This window comes from Schistocerca cancellata, chromosome 1 (assembly GCF_023864275.1).
Source record: "Schistocerca cancellata isolate TAMUIC-IGC-003103 chromosome 1, iqSchCanc2.1, whole genome shotgun sequence".
Classification (NCBI taxonomy): Eukaryota; Metazoa; Arthropoda; class Insecta; order Orthoptera; family Acrididae; genus Schistocerca; species Schistocerca cancellata.
Window position 1 is genome coordinate 243,135,890 of NC_064626.1, and position 6,459 is coordinate 243,142,348.

A 6,459-nucleotide genomic window follows, 5' to 3' on the forward strand; every position below is an offset into this window, starting at 1 on the left:
TAAATAATTTTTTAATGACTTGGTAACTTTCTTGCAGAGTAATTTTTTGTGATGCATCACTCTAGTGTTAAGATGTGACATAGGTATTAAACATGGCCATTTTTACTGTAATATTTTTTCTGTTTGAGCTATATCATGTTTAGATATAAGTTGCTGCTGCTGTTTGCCAGGCATAGTGCTACTAAATTTCACTTTGTATTACTCTGTTAAGCTAGTTTTACTACTGATTTATTTTTCTTGTTGCTGCACATTGGCTCATATTAGTTGTAATGTTGCATTTTCTCTATGAATTTAGATTTACTGCTGCTGCCAATTTGCATTTTTTTGTCATTGCTGTTTGTGTTAATTGTTTTGTGCTGCTGCATTGCCTCGTACCTTAGTTTAGCATCTGAGCTCAGTAGATTTAAGTTAGCTTAAGAGGGGGTAGACTATAAGAGAATGAGTTGCGATGAATTTGAAGAAATGCACTGAGAGGTTATACCAGAAAAATACAGAAAGCATGCTTGGATAGGATTTTTTTGGCTGGAGCAAATATCGAAATAAGACGAAAGATCTATGGAATGATGTTTTGGGTTGGACTGCAGTATCAAATGTTACACTGAAAACAAACCCTGTCCTTTCCTTTTGGTGTTATCCCACTATGTTTTTGTGTACCCTTGTGTATTTGTTTTCTTCCTGTCTCTGTGTAGTTTCATAGAAGTTTTTCTTCTTCTAATACTAAGCTATATTCACTTTGATGAGGAATACTGTTATCCTCGAATATAATTGGCATTAATAATCTGTTATTTACCTTGTAAATATGCTTAGACATTATTTATTCTGTTTTATTTTAATGCTCATGTGTGAAGTTGATGTTTCCATAATTATTCTGATCTTTTATGTATGTACTCATGTCATAATTCCTGTAACACTGATGTATATGTTTATTTCCATTCTTTTGTAAAGCCTGTACTACAAATGTTTTTCTGTATTGTTATGTTCTTTAATGATGTATTTTGTACCTTTGTAATTGTATTCTTATGTTATAAAATTGTAATTGACACCAGTTCATCATATTATTAAATTTTTAGTTACATTTCACTGCACACTTTTCTGTTGGTCATAGTATATGGACAATATGTGAGAAGTTGGGACTGTTAGTGTTTGCATGTGTGTTAATAATTCAGCAAGGGACTGGATAACAGCATTGCTGGTTCTAAGGACAATTCCAAAGACTTTGTGAGTGCACAAGTGGTGGTTATGGACTTGCTCTATTATCCGCAAGACTCTTCGATGGTGATTGTGCACCTGCACAGTCGCAGCAGATGGCTGCTGGCCATTTCTACAAGGACTACAGTGGGTCTGCACCTCTGGTGGCCCACGGACTGTAGTGGATCTACACCTTTGCTGACTCACCAATACCATACTCTCTACCAGGACTATAGTGGGTCTGCTCTGTGATGACCTACCTACCAATCGTGTTCAAAACGTCATGACTCTGCTGTGGGTTTGCTCTGTTGTGGCCCATTACCTGTCAGCATGTCAAGCGTCAGCACTGTCTTTCAGTTGGAAGGACAACACTACTTCTTCAAGACTGCATGGAAATCCACTACTTCCGTGTGCATTGTCTTTTACTGCTCAGACTTTGAAAAAAAACACTGAAATTTTACTCTGATGAACAATCCGGACTGTCTTTATGGACTGTGAGAAAATTTTAGCTTTTGACCAACATTATATAAATAAGTGTGTGCATTTGATATCTTTGTTATTGTAATTATGAAAAATTTTTTTAAATCATTATTGGCCACTGCCCAAAACAATTTGTAAAATTTTTTGTGGGGAGCATGGGGGCTATGTAAGTAGGCTGTTTATGTTTTCTTATTGGTAACGCCACGTAGCGCTCTGTATGAAAATCACTGGCTGTGCTGTGTGTAGTCTGTGGCCAGTTTACATTGTTGTCAGCCATTGTAGTGTTGGACAGCTGGATGTTAACAGCACATAGCGTTGCGCAGTTGGAGGTGAGCCGCCAGCAGTGGTGGATGTGGGGAGAGAGATGGCGGAGTTTTGAAGTTTGTAATACTGGATATCATATATTATGACTATTAAGGTAAATACATTGTTTGTTCTCTATTAAAATCTTTCATTTGCTAACTATCCCTATCAGTAGTTAGTGCCTTCCGTAGTTTGAATCTTTTATTTAGCTGGAAGTAGTGGCGCTCGCTGTATTGCAGTAGTTCGAGTAATGAAGATTTTTGTGAGGTAAGTGATTTGTGAAAGGTATAGGTTAATATTAGTCAGGGCCATTCCTTTGTAGGGATTTCTGAAAGTCAGATTGCGTTGCGCTAAAAAATATTGTGTGTCAGTTTAAGCACAGTCTTGTAAAATTTTTCTAAGGGGACGTTTCAACTGTAGCCCACCATACGGCCCTACAACCAAACGTGGTGGTCTGGTGTGCCATTTCTTTCCATAGCAGGACACCTTTGTCATCGGTGGCGCCCCTACAATACAGCGGTACTTTGACTGTATTCTACGCCCAGTTTTGTTGCCCTTCATAGCAAGCCATCCCAGGTTTACATTTCAGCAAGATAATGCCCCACCCGCACGCGCCTAGAGTATCTGGTGCTTGTGTTCACATTTGCCAAACAACCTTGGCCAGCAAGGTCGTCGGATCATTCTCCACTTGAGAACTTTAGGAGCATTTTGGGCAGTGGTCTCCAACCAGCTCGGGATTTCCACGATCTAAGGCGTCAATTGGACATAATTTGGCACCACAGTCCTCAGGAAGACATCCAAAAACGCTGTCAATCAGTGCCACACCGGATAAATATTTGTATAAGTGCCATAGATGGATCAACGCGCTATTGACTTCTTCAACTTGCGAAGCTCTCTCTCATCCATTTTTTCTTAAATTGTAATTGAGACTCTCGGTAAACCCGCTTCGCAGAACAGGTGTTTAGGATTGTGGAAAGGGCCAAATAAGTTTGGGGTAAGTTTCACCTTAAAATTGTAATTTATTATAATTTAATAACACATTTACAACCAAAGCGGAACATAGCCGAACTTTTACAACCACGAGTTTCAAACTCCAAATCTTTCGCGGATAAAGGCCTCCAAACAAGAAATCTTAAATGGTAACAAGATGAAATGCAGTTAAAATTGCAAATAAAATAACAAGATGCAATACAATCGGCTGAAGGCCCACAATAAAATTTTCAAGATTTTATAATAACCATAACCTTTCAAAGGCAGAAGGCCGCAATGTTTAAGCTTGAAAGGTAATTTTAAGAATAAGCTTCCAAAGCTGAAGGCCCGCAATTAATTTTCCAAAATTTAAAAAAAATATAACCATAAGCCTTAAGTTTTAAGTAGCTGAAACCGAACTAAATGGCAGTAACCTTTCAGCAAATATCCGCTTACCAGAATTCTAACTTACTTACATAAAACACAGTAAAACCAAGAATTTTTCTTTTATCATTGGCTGTGATAGATTATAAACAGACAATTAAACACCGAGGAGAAAGACAGTAAAGACAACAGCACTCAGAAGCCTCCAGCCCTCGTTCACTTAGACAGGTGGTGAGCCCAACTACACTTGATCCGTCGGAACCCAACCAAGGGACAGCCACGGACCGACCGACAAACGACTTTCTTGCCACCAATCGTTACATGAGAATTCAAACACAAAATGTTACGGACGTGATTATCCACGATCAAATACGTATACTTATTAAGCTGTCAAAACTACACACCGTTTTGGACAGCGACAACAGGTGAGGAAAGGACACTGCCTGAAATTACGTTAGTGGCCAGGGCAGGTAACCGGAACACTAACGGCTACAAGGCAGCAAATTCCGCTGGTGCATTTAAAATTGTAGTGAACCAATATAGTTAATTCCACCGCAAGGCGGCTAAATTTCGGCAATACAAACACTCAGTGTCGCTCACCGGGAAACCTCCCCAACAGTGAACCACCGAAACGAACCAGATAACCGGAATGGACGTGGCTTGGGAACTTGAAATCACTACTCAACTTTGACGTCCTGGGTCAGTGAACAACGAAGCTCGGAGCGATCGGACAGCTCCACACACGCTCCGACATTGTGCAGGATGTGGAGGGACCGCCAGCGAACCCAGCTGACTGCACCCCGCGGAGATATCTTCCCTGGTCCGCAACAACCGACCGACTTCCCGCAGACCCCCTAGCCGGAAACCACATGCACAGAACCAAAGATGGTACACGGTGCAAATATCGATACACATCGCTGCTGCCACATGTAGAAGGAAGAAGAACCACGTCGTAACAGCAACAAGGACGGGAAACCAAACACAGATAGACGGCCAAGTTCACGAAATCGCATAGCTGGGAGTGAGCACGGCTCAGTAATGATTTGTTTCTCTACACATGTACATCACATCTACCGATCGCCGTCCCGTCCGGATAATTCCTTAGTGGTGCGTCGTTTTTATTTTTTTAAATTTTTTTAGTGTTTTACGTACATTTATTTTACGCTCAATTTGTCTTCTGTGCCTAGATTGGTGACAGTTCCGGTGCTCAGATGTGAAACGGAGCTGTGAATAACTGCAGCAGGGTACTGCAACGTGCGAACAAAATTCTCCGCGGCCCCCCCACGGCCTGAGACCCTCAGCGCGTGCGGCACGCCGTTAAGCTAATTTACTCTAATAATTGTGATAATGGTGATTATTCTCGGCGACGCCCGGGGACACATTCAAGAGCCGCGTGCCCCCAGCCAGCACTCGTGAAAGAATTTAGATTCTTCCCCGCGATAATAAATACGGTCAGTGGCCAAGTTTAATGTCTCACTAGACTCGCTTTTACTGCGCCTGGAGGAGCAGCTGTAAAATACCCACTTATCTGCTGATTCATGCGATTCTTTGGTGAATAAGGGCTCGAAAGAAACTTTCCCTTGCGAGCCAGGGGAGTTTCTGGTTGATTTCCAGCAGATGACTTGTGTTGCGTTACGATTTTCAAAAGCGCAATAAAATTTTAAAAAGCCTCGTTTCAATTTATGCTCCCTGCTAATGACAATTTATTGCTATGAAAGACTCTAGAGAACATACGAGGTTCAGTCAGATAGCCTTATAAACTTATTTTACAGGAAATAATGTCATACACAGGGTGCACCAGGACACTGATAAAGTTTCATAGGTTTTATGGAACCGGTAGATTCCTAGACAGTTATTGCGTTTCGTTTCATTTCTTGGACCCATTTATCTTTGTATCTGTATTGCACTGAAAATATCTGTAAAACACTGCAAATATCGACGGCATGCTCTGTGTGTCATGTTAGAAAACACTTGTTGTAGACATCAGTAAGGCTAAGTTTACTCTTCGACTGCCTTCAGTACTGCCGGTTCTGTTTCGTTTTTATCTACCTGTCTTATATGTTCGTTAACAAAGTAGTGTGGGAAGATTTACTCATGGAGAGATTGCCGAAATGCGCCCTGAGAATGGGGTAACTAACGAACGACACAACGGCGCTGTGATGAGATGTTCTCCCAACGACGGCAACGCCGTCACACTACTTTTGCGTATGTGTTTGGTCGTTGCGGACGTCACATAACATCCGTTCAAGTTCGTTGTTGATCCTTTCACTCAGATTTTTTATTACAGAGATACCATTAGGATATATGAGTACGCTTTGCGCCCCACCTCACATTTCCGTGTGTCTTTAACCGTATGTCTACAACCTGCATTCTTACATCCATTATGTATATTCCCATACAGGGGGCACATTTCAGTTGAATGTCGCTTGCTCCATGTCGATGGATGAGTATCGTACAATTCATCTGTTGTTACCGGGCGGTGGTCACGGATAATTAATTGTGGTCAGGACGTTGTATGTGTGACACCAAAGCAGTTACTGACGCGCTACTCCGCTCCGCCTTAGGCAACGGCCTTGCCGCAGTGGATACACCGGTTCCCGTCAGATCACCGAAGTTTAGCGCTGTCGGGCGTGGCCACCACTTGGATGGATGACCATCCGGGCCGCCATGCGCTGTTGCCATTTTTCGGGGTGCACTCAGCCTCGTGATGCCAATTGAGCAACTACTCGACCGAACAGTAGCGGCTCCGGTCAAAGAAAACCATCATAAAGACCGGGAGAGCGGTGTGCTGACCACACGCCCCTCCTATCCGCATCCTCATCTGAGGATGACACGGCGGTCGAATGGTCCCGGTGGGTCACTTGTGGCCTTATGACAGCGTACTTTTACTCCGCTCCGCCTTGCATCAGCCATCTATGTACACACTTAAGCTTCTCTACAGCGACGAACCCACGGTCTAACACCGCTGACATCCACCGAATCAACTCCAAATACCTTCTTCAACTTTTCATGAATGCGATTGGGGTTTTCACCTCCTGCAGTGAAGAATTCAGTCACAAATGGCTGAAATGGCTCTGAGCACTATGGGACTTAACAGTTTAGGTCATCAGTCCCGTATAACTTAGAACTACTTAA

The 6,459-nt window shown here is 42.3% G+C and overlaps 1 pseudogene; it reads left to right on the forward strand.

The window, feature by feature from the left end:
* Positions 1-5,887: 5,887 nt before the first annotated feature.
* Positions 5,888-6,005, forward strand: LOC126098275 (5S ribosomal RNA; annotated as a pseudogene).
* The last annotated feature ends 454 nt before the right edge of the window (positions 6,006-6,459 follow it).